The sequence below is a fragment of the Rhincodon typus genome, chromosome 19, assembly GCF_021869965.1.
Source record: "Rhincodon typus isolate 14 chromosome 19, sRhiTyp1.1, whole genome shotgun sequence".
NCBI classification, from domain to species: Eukaryota; Metazoa; Chordata; class Chondrichthyes; order Orectolobiformes; family Rhincodontidae; genus Rhincodon; species Rhincodon typus.
Window position 1 is genome coordinate 52,400,727 of NC_063350.1, and position 13,030 is coordinate 52,413,756.

The 13,030-nt window shown below is 44.1% G+C and overlaps 1 protein-coding gene across 5 annotated transcripts in view; it reads right to left on the reverse strand.

The window, feature by feature from the left end:
• The window catches only part of LOC109937569 (protein TMEPAI-like), a 91,530-nt gene that overhangs the window by 17,430 nt on the left and 61,070 nt on the right, over positions 1 to 13,030 (reverse strand). The window lies entirely within an intron of this gene.

A 13,030-nucleotide genomic window follows, 5' to 3' on the forward strand; every position in this document is an offset into this window, starting at 1 on the left:
TGCAGCGAGACCTTTTTCAAAAAAAAAGTGCCGGACTAGGTGGGCAGTGCACGTGCAAGCTGGGGTTTTCAGAGTGGTCCCTTTAAAATGGATGGATATTTTCCGTTTCAAGGCAGCAGTTTCCCCAATACCAGCCACAAAACATTTCAATTTTAAATTTGGAATGGTGGTAGGGGTGGGGGCACAGGAGCACGACAGCTCGCGTTTATGCGGTGCTGTCAACCGAGCTAAACATTACAAGGTTCCTCCAGAGCAATCAGACATCAAAACTGTAGAAATATGGGAGCAGGCCATTCGGCCTTTCGAGCTTGTTCCACTAATCACTACGATCATCCAACTCAGTCCCGTTTCTATTTTCTCCCCATATATTTGATGGCTTTAGTCCTAAAGAACTATATCTATCTTCTTCTTGAAAACATTCAGTGTTTTGGCATCAGCTACATTCTGTGGCAGAGAGCTCCCCAGGTTCACCACTCTGGGCGAAGACATTTCTTCTCATCTCAGTCCTAAATGGCTTACTCCTTATCCTTAGACTGTTCAACCCTGGTTCTGGACTCCCCACCCAAAGGAACATCCTACTTGCATTTACCCAGTCGAGTCCTGTTAGAATTTCATAGGTTTCTATGAGATTCCATCCCCGGCCCGCCCAATTCTTCTAAATTCCAGTGAATACAGTCCTAACTCACTCAGTCTCTCTCCATACGTCAGTCCTGCCATCCCAGGAATTAGCCCAGTAAACCTTCACTGTACTCCCTTTGTTGCCAGAACATCCTTCCTCAGATAAAGGAGGCCAAAACTGCACACAATACTCCAGGTGTGGTCTCACCAAGGCCCTGTATAACTGCAGCAAGACATCCCTGCTCCTGTACTCAAATCCTCTCGCTATGGAGGCCAATATACGATTGGCCTTCCTCACCACCTGCTGTACCTCCACACTTACTTTCAGCGACTGGTCTCATTGCCCTTTCCCAATCTACTGCCATTCAGATATTAATCCGCCTTCCTGTAAATTGAAGCGATATTAGCTCAGGCAGCCAAGAGCTTGGTCAAAGAGGTTATATTTTAAGGAAATCTTCCAGGCCAAGAGCAGGACTTGGGGATGGGGACACCTGGCTTGATGACGATGATTTATTGTCACTTGTACTCTACAATGAGTAGAGCAAGACAGTAAAATACACAGTGAAAAACTGCAACTGCCACCTCAATCCGGCACCATTCAAATACTTCAAGAATGAAAAAGATAAAGCTGAAAGAAAGTACACTGCCTCCACCGTCAGCCCTGAGCTGGCTAACCACACCCATGCCAGACCCACCAATGCTGGAGTCCCAACTCTTCAGGTGCCATTTTAGTTGCTGGGCTCACCTTGCCAAAAGGCCGCCAACCCCAGGTCCCCTGCTTGGGGCTTGCGTAGCTCGTTGCATTGCCGCCAAAGCTGCATCATTAGAAACCAAACGGTGCTCAGCCAGAACCCAACAACTGCAGGGATCTCAGAAGGCAGTAATACAGCTTTCTCCCGGTCCTGCAAACAAAGCTCCACAAAGGGTGCACTCCAGCAGTGCTGCATTACTAGCTACACTGTGCATTGCTTACATCCAAATGCGGTTCCCAGCCATAATTACAGCCTGTGTACAGTTAACAGATCGAGGCAAGAATTTTAAGTGGGGTTGGGGGAGAAAGAAAACCTTTTCTTTGACGAGAGGAGAGGAATTGATAGTAAACACGTGCCTTAAGATGTTAATATGCATTGCACAATGCAGCATTCTAGAGAGAAACGTTCACATCTGTCCATTGTAGTAGAAATCTAGAACACTGTTCCCTAAATGTTTCAGGATGGAGGTCATTTGTAAAGTTATGAGTTAAGGCAGCTAAATGGAATGGAGATACAGATTGCCAGACCTAATAGAGTCACAGAACAGACTTCGGAAGGAGCTCTGTCTGTGTATCTCTCTCCCCCTCACCAATGTTTCTGTCTCTCTCACAAAGGTTTCAGTGCTCAGACTCCCTCTTTTATTTGATGGTCCATCCTAATGGCCGCACATTCTGACTTTGAGGAAGAGTTTTAAAAGAGACAGCTAATTGCATCACAAACTAGAAGTTGTGTTGGTGATATTTCCGGAGAGTATGATACAGAATAAAATGCGATGGGGGAAGAGTTTTATTCTAAGCGCAGCCTTGGAAGTTGCCAGGATTGATCTCAAGCACAAAGATGAGGAATTATTTACAAGGAGCCACATCCACGGTTTGAAAATTACCCTCAAGAGTTCACCAGGTAAGAGGGACAGCCTGCTGGGAAGACAAGTGACACTGGGATTGTAGCGGAAGATTTCCTCAGCAATTTTTATCCCTTTTCCCTCAGTATCCTCATTTGCATCCCATTAAGCCCTGGGCACTTAACAGCCAATCGTCCTCGATAAAATGTTTGGTATATCCAGTATTTCTGTTGCATCTATGTTGGTCCCAGCCCTGCATTCTGCTTTCAATACATTGATACATTTTTAACGCTTGAACAGCTAATCCTCCTGTCAACTACCCTTTTGGTCATTTCCATGTCTATTAAAAATACTTCTTAAACCCCACACGTGTTACCTATCAGTCTAATACTGCCACTTTGTCTCTGAACTTTCAGGGTTTACTCATATTCTGCTTCATCTCACTTGCTACTGTCATCCAAAGAGCTCTGACTTGGTTCACCCTGCCTTTTCCTATATGTGGGAATATACCACAACTGTACCCGAACTTTCTACAGTTTAAAATTACAATTTTGCTTGTTATTCTTTCATTCCAATTTAATTGGGAAGGCACAATTCTCACTCCAATGGTAAAGGCAGGAAAATGGAATTTAGAATTATCAGATCAGCTAAGATCTCATTGGAAGGCAGAACAAACTTGATGGGCTGAAAGGCCTGCTTCATTCTCACATCTTACAATCCAATTAAAATTGGCCCTCATCCAATTCAGTATTGTTTTTACTCTGAACTGCTCCTTGTCCTTTCCCATTGCATGACAAAGCTTAGGCTTGCTATGACTGCTATTCCCTTAATAATGTTTACACAAAGAAAACTAAATTGGTTTGGGCCATTGCAACAGTCCTGGAGAAACTTAATATTGAAATGCTTGCCAACACAAAACAACAACTTGTATTCAATTACTCATTAAAATGGTGACAATAAACACAGGCCATCCTCTTCCCCACTGTGTAAAGTTCATGAAATATTTAAATTGTGACTGCACAGAGAGCTGGGCACAGGGACCAAGTAAAATGCAAGTCCTAGCAACAGCTGGCACACTATAGTCTCTTCTCTACCATTACTGACATTGCCTCAATTGTAGAACTCAAGAGGTTCACTATTTTAACACTCTCCTGACCAGGATCCTGTTATGGACCAGACCAGACCCCAAAATATTTGAAGGTAGCCTAGACTCTAACTTCATCTTACTTTAAAGGTGTTCCAGATGCAATGTGACTGGTTAAATTACTCTACGTTAAGTAAAACACGATTTATTCAAACACTGCAGTAAAAATACAACAAAAAAGAAAGGAAGAACTTGGAATAACTTGACTCTATTGGCAAACTTAACAGAATAATAGATACAGTAACTATGACTAATTAACTGTTCAATATAATAACCTCCCATATACAGAAAATAAATTGTTCTTCAATCCAGGATGAAAGATGAGAGACAGCGAGAGAGAGAGCGAGAGAAGCAGCAAGGAGAGATTCACTGCTTTCCAAGCCTGTTAAGCCTCTCCTTCTGCAAGCTCGAGCTTATTCAAAGGTTTTGTCCTGACCAGCTCAGAATCACTTTCGCACATCTGCCCTAGACCCTCCCACTTCCATTGGTTTTTGTTTGGGCACTGCATCAGAATTTAACATTCATCCTACCATGGTGGGATTTGATCCCAGGTCCCAAAAACTTTACCTGGGTCTCTGGATTAACAGTCCAATATCACTAGGCCATTGTCTCCCCTGATAATCTATGGCTTGTGCTTTCTAAGAGGCGAGTGGTGAAATTATTGAAACAACTTTTAGCATCACAAATTCAGCATCAGATATAACTTCTGCACGTCCTGTTCAGCCTCCAAATTGGGTGGGTTGTACCAGTACATCATCACCATTCCTAGATTCAGTACTATCATCTCAGCCAAACTTATAGACACTCAAACAATGAGCCATAGGGTACAGTTCCACACCATGTTCCTCTTGAGCTATATGCCAGAAAGTGTATACGTGACAGAACTACAACCTCAGGCTATCTGCCTTTCAGTCAGGCTACTGATGTGTCCTTCACTAAGGTTTAGAGGGATACCGGGCAAACGGGACTAGTTTAGTTTGGGAAATCACATTGGCATGGACGAGTTGCTGTATGACTATAACTACAATAACTCACTTGGCTTGAGATTCCTGGCTCAGAGAGAGAGTGCTAAAACTATTCCCTTGTCAATTTTACATTCTAACCTCCAAGTGTTCGAGGTTATAAACTGCTGTCATTACAGCGGAGAATGTTGAGGGCTGATCTGATGAAAGCCTTTAAAATTTCTGAAAAAAAAAAAAAGGTCTGTTTGGGTTGCTGTAGGAGAGATGTTTCCCCCTCCTGGTTAAGGATCAGATGTAATAGGGATCATCACTAATAGATCCAATGAGAAATTCAGGAGATTAATCCAAAGACTGGTTGGAAACTGGAAGTCATTGCCACATGGAGTCAAAGACCATGGGTGTGCTCAACGGGCAGTTGAAAGGATTGGGTGATTGGGTGATTGGGTCAGATGAAGGTGATTAGTTGGAGGTTTGTTAGAATCATTGAATCCCTATAGTGCAGATAGAGGCCATTCGATTCATCGAGTCTGTAGCATCCCTTTGCAGAGCATCCCACTCTTCCTGCATTTACCGTGACTAATCCTCCTAATCTGCACAACCCTGGACACTGCAGAGCAACTCAGCATGGCCAATCCACCGAACCTGCCCACCTGTGTGTGGAGCATAGACCTTGCTGAGCTGAATGGGAATTCCTAATTTTAGGTAAAAACGTTAGGTGGACAGTGAGCAACATCATCCAAACCTTTAACTTCATCAGCTCCCAACCACTCTGACCTCCTCAGCTAGGGTAAAAGGGGCAAGGGCACATCACCACTCACCTCAGTCTGTGCATGTGTATGGGTAGGGGAGTTGTTTACAGTGTGGAATGTTCAGACAGAGTTAAAGCCAGTTTAATCCCTCCATCTCTCACTCACCTCAAGTAGAAATATGAATATTTTGATCAACACCTTTAAAATGAATAGGTAACTGTGACTGACCAGAAGATCCCAGGGTGGAATCCTGCAGTGTGTAACTAAACACAGAATGAGATAGAGTAATTTGGCATATGCAGCCGTGTTCTTCCACACAATCTCCCTTCATGAGAGCTCCACTCAGACAACTTACTTTGCACTATCAAGCAACTATTTAATCTCATTCCACCCATCATGACATCCATCCCATCCATTTAGTCCCAAAAGGGGGAAAAGTCAAGGTAAAATACTCCACATGCAACCCCCCCGCCAATCCCCAAACATGGTCTGACCTCAGCTGTTATTCACTTCACCTCAGAATGGTTCGGCAGTGAGAAGGAGAAAGGGGAATGATTGAGAGGGGAGGGGTGTTAAGGAGCGTGGGCGAGACTACAGCAGATGAACTTGAGGGTCAGAATTGTTTAAGCATCAGTAAAGGTTTTGAAGAGCATAGGAAGAGGAACCGATCACCAATCTGTATTGGAATAAACAACCACAGGTTAAAAAGAACACTCGGTGAGTAAAATGACATCCTATTAGCAGACCTCCCACACCCCCATGAGAACTTTCAAGGTTATATTTTACTCTCACTGTCCCGAGAGCACTGGAGACTGGTACTGGATCCACATCAAGTCTAGAACCCACAACCTTTTAAATCGAAGATGAAAACAGCTACCAACTAAGGTGCAAATAATAAAAAGTGCTTCAGTTCCTCAATGCCAACATTTGCCCGAATTGACTAAGTCTCTTTCATCTTCTCTCTTGTGCCTGTTTCTCAGCCTGTCTGTCCTGAGCAAGGACCATTAAGGCAGCATAGGGGAGCAACGTCTAACTTTGTGTAGGATTCCAGTGGATAGTTAAAGGGACATTTAAAGCCCCTTTGTCAATATTAAAAGCCAGGACTCCAGTCTCACACGTAGGAGTTATGCCTCTATTCAGTGTAAGACAGGAAAGAGTCAGACGATCCCCCTGCAGGGAAACAACACCCACCCCTCTACCCACCCCCCTTGTCCCTGTGTTAACTGCTGTCACCTCAGGCATGCCCCGTGTCTGCCTAGACAGTGCTAAGTAGTTTGGCAGACAGAAGGGGGTGGAGTTGAGAGCTGAGTTTAACAGTCAAGACTGCATTAGGCATTCAGCTCATGAAACTGTAGGCAGCGTACAGCTGAGGTGCAGACGTGAGGAGATTTCAACACCCAAGTTTGGGACAGTCTGCCTGGGAAGCAGTGAGGAAGTGGGGTAGGGACAGTTTGCTGTCGTGCAGATTATAAATGTCTAAAGGCAGGAGTGGGGTCAACAGTTTGAGCGGGACAGTGAAGGGAGACTGAACAGCTGTCTCCAGCACAATAAGGGAATAAGCCAGAGGTGGGGGAGCGAGAGAGCGCCAGCGCGAGAGAGACAGCGCCACAGACAGAGAGAGAGAGAGACGACTCTTAAAGGGAGACTAACTCGAGCCCCTGACAGTAAAGAGTCGATCCATCCAGAAGGAGTTTGTAAAGACTCCTGCAGCCTGAAGCTTCCAGTAAATAAAAAGATGGGAGCAAACCCTCAGCTGCAACTTAACCCCACAACAACAAATTGTCAAAGCGATACTGAATGAAATGGAGATCTCTCAGGTTTGTTTGTAACACAAGCACCAATTTCAAAACACTTCCCACCCCCAGGCCAGCTATCTCTTTCCTTCAATGTGTCCAACACATGTCTAAGTAGGTCCAAGGGTATTAGAAGTATTTATATTTATTGCTCCACCAGCACCATTTATTATTGTGCCACGTGGGATCTTTCTATGTGGAAAGTGGCTCAAAAGTTCTTGTAACAACTCTCACTTCATTGGAGCACCCGGAGGTTGTGAAATGCTGTGTGTAAATACAAGGCTTTCCACTCAAAAACAGGACTAACTCGAGTTGCGAAATGAGACTGAGGGGCCAGAACTAACTGTAAGGATGACTGAAATTCCTCAATGAATAGGGGATCAGAGGGACCTTTGTGCGCATATCCATAGATCCTTGAAAGCAGCTGGGCTGGTGGATGAGGTGTTTAGGGTGGACAAAAAAAAAACTTGTCCGTATTAGTCAAGGCACTGAAGACAAGAGCAAGGAGGTTATGATGGAGTTGCATATGACGTTAGTTAGGCCACAGCTGGAGAACTGTGTCTATTTCTGGTTCCCAAACTATGGGAAGGAAATGATTGCATCAAAAAGGAAGCAGAAGACATTCACAACAATGCTGCCTAGGCTGGAGAAATTCAGTTATGAAGAGAGACTAGACAGCTGGAGCTTTCTTTAGAGCAGTGAAAGCTTAGGGGAGAGGTGTCTACAAAATTGAGGGCTATACACAGGATAGAGAGAGAGAAATATTCCTCCTTAGTAGAGTGGTCAACAACTGGGAGGTACTGATTTAAATGAGGAGCAGGAGATTTACAGGGGATTTGAAGTAAAGTTTTTTTTCCACATGGAGGGTTGTGGTTATCTGGAACTCATTGCCCAAAAGAGACATGAACCTTCAAAATATTTAGGTGAGCTTTTGGAATGCCATACTGTACATGGCTTCAGGCCAAGTGCTGGAAAATGGGATTCAAATAGTTGGATGTTTGTTGACTAGTACAGACATGATGGGCCAAAAGTTCTATGGTTATAATTTCAGTCTCCTTACTTACATCAGAAGTACTTCAGAAAAGATTCACTGGAATGAAGAAGTTGTGTTAGGAGGAAATGTTGGGCCTGTGCTTATTAGAAGAATGAATGATGATCTTATTGAAATATCTAAGATTCTGAGCAATTTATGGGCAGCACGATAGCTCAGTGGTTAGCGCTGCTACCTCACAACACCAGGGACCCAGGTTTGATTCCAGCCTCAGGAATTTAAATGGAGTTTGCACATTCTCCCAGTGCTTACATGGGTTTCCTCTAGATGCTCCAGTTTCCTCTCACAGTCCAAAGATGTACAAGTTAGGTGGTACGGACATGCTAAATTGCACCGTAGTGTCCAGGGATGTGCAGGCTGGGTGGAATAGCCATGGGAAATAGCCATGGGAAATACAGCGTTACAGGGGAAGGGTGAGTCAGGGTGAAATGTTCTTTGGAGGCTTGGTGCAGACCTGATGGGATGAATAGCCTCTTTCCGCATCGTAGGGATTCTACTCCATGAATTTGACAGGCTGGAATCTGTCAGGATATTTTCCCCTCACGGGGGAATCTGGAACTAAATGGGCAAAGTTTAAAAATGAGTCATGGGGAGGAAATTTACACAGAGCGGTGCACACAAGTCACTGAATATATTCGGTGGAATTGAGGTCACAATCAGACCAGCCAGAATCTTACTGAGCAGGCTCGATGGGCCAAATGGCTATTCCTACTTTTGTCCTGTGAACCTACGATGCTGAAAAATCTGAACTAAAGAGAAAAGGCTGGAAAGACCATGACAGGAGAAGCAGAATTTGTCAAAGTGTTTGAATATATGACATATTGCATGGGGCTATATGCATGTACTCCTGCTGGTACATCCTGCTCCAAACAACTGAGATTTCATGACACAAAATGAGTCGAAGGTATCCTGTTTGATTAGCTGTAAGTATGTCCTCCCTATATAGTCTACAGTCCATGCCACGGTTGAAGTATAGAATGCTTTACATGTTCTTCATACTGGTTCTGCCAGACAGCAGGGATCAGGCTGGTCGCTCAGTCACCTAAGATGAGTGCCAATCCTGGGTCCTGCAGTGCTGACAGCAAATCACAGCTCCCGGGAGTCTGATTATGCAAACTCTAGCAATTAGAATCCTCAAGAGTGCATGGGATAATATCACACCACTAAAAATCATTCACTCAACACAGCGGGAAAGTGGGATCTGCTACCAGATATAAAATTAGATTACCTGGGGATTGGGAGGTGGTGGAAGGAGAAAGGTGGAAGGAGAAAGGAGGAAGAATGGGGGGAGGAGGAGAGTTAGCAGAGACCTTGTGAAGGGGAAGGGGATGTGCAAGAGAAGCAGGGGGAAGGTGTCAGGGAGAAAGAGAGAGCGCTTAAAGCTGTGTTTCTATGTGTGTTTTAATAACCAGTCATCTGGAAAAAGACTTCAACTGAGGTCAAAAACGGTCACGTCGCCCTTCATACCTATGTTTTTTTTTCCAGCTGGTAGTCAGTCTGCTGGGGAGTGGGAGTTCACAAGAAAAAATTACTGCAGAAGCAAAGTGGAGGAGGTTGGGCCCCACATATGACGGTGTGAAGGAAAGAGGAAACTTGAAATGACCAAAGGAGGGAGTGACGACCAGATTTGGGTGGGCTACACTAACTAGCGTTCCACAGAAGACCCTTATGGAGGCAAAGAAAAAGGAACGATGTTGGCCGATAAGAAGAGAGCAGCTGCTAATCACTGTTACTATTCAATTAGCAAGAGACCTTGCTCAATTTTTCACCAGTAATTTGTCCTCAGGGACTCTTGATAGATGCCTGGTAGTTTACGAGGCAGTCAGAGTTCCTCTGAATGCCAAGCAAGGTCGTGAAAATTGAATTTAGCTTAATATTACCCCTTCCAACATCCAACAAACAAGCCGCAAAGAGAGCAACACGAGTGTTAACCCATTCATTCCATAACATGATAGCTGGGATACAGTATCACTTCAATCACAACAAGCTTCCAACATTCATAATGTGGAGAAGAGTGTGCACATGAAAAGGAGGGTGGGCCATACACAAACTTTTTTTAAATTATTCATTCACAGGATGAGGGTGTTGCTGGCTAGGGCAGCGTTTATTGCCAATCCCTAATAGAGTCAATCACGTTGCTGTGGGTCTGGAATCACATGTAGGCCAGGAATCAGGTGCAGGCCAGACCAGGTAAGGATGACTCCTTTTCTTCCCTAAAAAGGACATGACTGAACCAGATGGGGTTTTCCCAACAAGCAACAATGGATTCATAGTCATCATTAGAATCTCAATTCCAGATTTTTTTTTTATTGAATTCAAATTCCACCATCTGCTGTGGAATTCCCTGTGAACCATGAACTCATTAAAATCCAGATCCGTGTACAGATCACATTCAGCACATTAATTCTCACAAACCCAACTATTTACTTTCTCACCATCTCTGGCAAAGAGCCAGCTTACCAAGCCCCAATTTTTTCAGCCACACATCTATTCTTCAGAGCAGCCTACTCAACCATGAAGGACACCCCAAACAGGGCTCCTGGCTGGTGATCATGGGCTGATTTTATCCCTCAATATGACATAAACCCCTTGTCTCTGCAGTCATTGCTGCCCTATTTGAGATCAGCCACTTTAGGAAAACATGTGCCATCATCATGCCATACCTATCACGTGTGTGACTACACTGCTGTATGTAACTCCTGGCTGCTCTGGATTAACATGGGCATTTAAACGGCCTGGGTAGCTTTCAAGTTAGTGGGTGCATTTCCATCTTAGTCAGAGGGTGCAAGATGTGAACCCTCACCAAGACAATTCCCAGTGAGCAGAGAATGGAGTCCCACCTTAATGATGAATTTGGGGTTGATGTTGTGCAAGATATTCCATGGTTTATTGAAGTCCATTACTCTTTCCAGTGTTAGGCACTAACTTGTTGGCAGGAATGGCCATGGAAAGGGGTATTGACTTAGTATTGTCCAGATTGTTAATCCTCCTGTCAATCTATCGAAGGCACGCTGAAGGCATTGCCATCTCCAAATCATGGTTCCTTTTCCCTCCTGGTCTCATCCATTCCAGGGAGTTTGGTCTGTTTTGGATGGAGACTCAACAGAAATAACCCCAAAAACTGTGGATGTAAAATAACTCCGTGAAGACAGAATCAGATATTCTGACAGACAGGTGGGAGGATGTAAAGGGTGGGGTGATATCTGAATCAATTCCAGGTGTGGTATGGAGACGAAGAAATCACCAGAAGTCTCGTTGGTGAATGCTGATTACTGACCCCTGCTGGTAACTCTGGAAGGTCAAGGCCAGACTGGGGGAGATAGTGCCAGAGGCACAAGACCCAGTGTGAATCAACAACTTCTTTTGGGGACAGAATAAAAGGATAAATAATCCTAACTCTCAAAGAAACAGACGATGGTCACACAAAGTCCAAAACATTGAAATAGTGGATCAAGTTGGTAGAAAATGAACAAAGTGAAAAGCGGGAGTCATTGAGACTCATGTGCTGTGCCCAATAGCAGATGTCACACTAAGTGTTGTGTGCAGACAAATATTCCCCTCTACCCAAAACTTGGTTTCCTACCATAACCTAAAGCATAGCCACCATTTTGTTCTGACCAAAAACACGCCCATTTTTCTCTTTTCGATTTGTGCTGACCCTGTGTCATTGCCTTTGGAGCTTCCAGGATTTATATGGCCATCAGCCCACTTTCAGAGCTGCTATTTTGTAGGTCGAGTTACGAAACATCTGCAATGAGAAGCAGGCATTGAGATCGCTCTGATGAAGAGCCATGTAGACTCGAAATGTTAGCTTACTCTCTTCCCATGTATGCTGCCTGACCCGCTGTGATCTCTAGCATGTAGTGTTTTCATAGAGATCAGGTTATTGAATTGGACAAAGCTGAGCAGGCTTTGCAGTGAGCTGCGAAATATACCCTTATCAAGAGTGGGGAGAGGTCAGCATCAACTTGGAAGAGACTGGCCTCCAGATCCCTCGGAGATTGATAACATTTCACACCTGGGAGGTAGTCTGCAAATTCAGCACAATGCAGTCAATAGAGGAAATACTTCAGACAGATCTGTGAACAAACTACTGTCAACAAACACTTGTTCTTCCCATCCTTTTGCTCTTCCACCAGATTACTAAAAACTCTTTCCCCAACTATCAAATATTTCTCTACCGGAAGAGTTACTCACTCTGTTTCTAGTGATGGTTTCTGACAGCCCTCATCACAATCCCTCCCCTTAGGTCACAGAGCATTTTCAAATGGCCATATCTCATATCTGCCTTTTGGACAAAGGTTAGGGAAAAAGACAAGAGATATGAAAATGAAGCTGGTGATGGAGTCAAAAGGATCAATAAAGATGGGAATGAAGTAGGGGAGGGAAAGAGAACACACGAGCAAAAAAAGCAGCAAGGAGGCAATATAAAGGAAAAATAAAGAGAAAGAAAGAAAGACTGAAAAAAGACAGAATAAAAGAGGTGGGGGGGGCGTAGGAGATGCTGGAAAGAAAAGAGAAAAATGAAAAAGATCATCTTTCTATAACTCGCCCCTCTCTTTCACCTGCTCCTTCACAAAACCTTCAGCACCAGATCCCCCCAAAAGGTCGAACCTTTTTGTGGGTTTTTGGAAAAATGGTCATTAAAACAATTTCCAAATGCCAGTAATACGAGCCCAATCCCAAACAATCCTATTCCTCGACAACTGCACAGCTGCTGGAGCCTGTGTGGCAGATATCAGGTATTAAAACCATAGACTGTCTAAATTTTATGAAAATCTAATCCAGGCTAATGACGGCTTTCTATGTGGTGAGACAGTGAAGACAGCTCATTTACATTCCGATGGTCGACTCCCTGCTGACTCACTGTTGGCTGGGTGTACCGCTCCATTTATCGTCTCTCAGTAAGCAGTTTCTTCCTCAGGTCAGCTCACTGCATTTTAGTCAGGGCTTCAGGAGATGCTTCAAGAAAGGAGAGGAGCTTTGGGGAACAAAATATCCTCTCTCAGCTCCTGAAAATAGAATTTCATTTCCTCGTGGTGTACAGCACAATTTAACATTCAACATCTGCACAGGTAGTATTCTGAGAAAAGCCTTACATAATAAATTCATTTCTCATC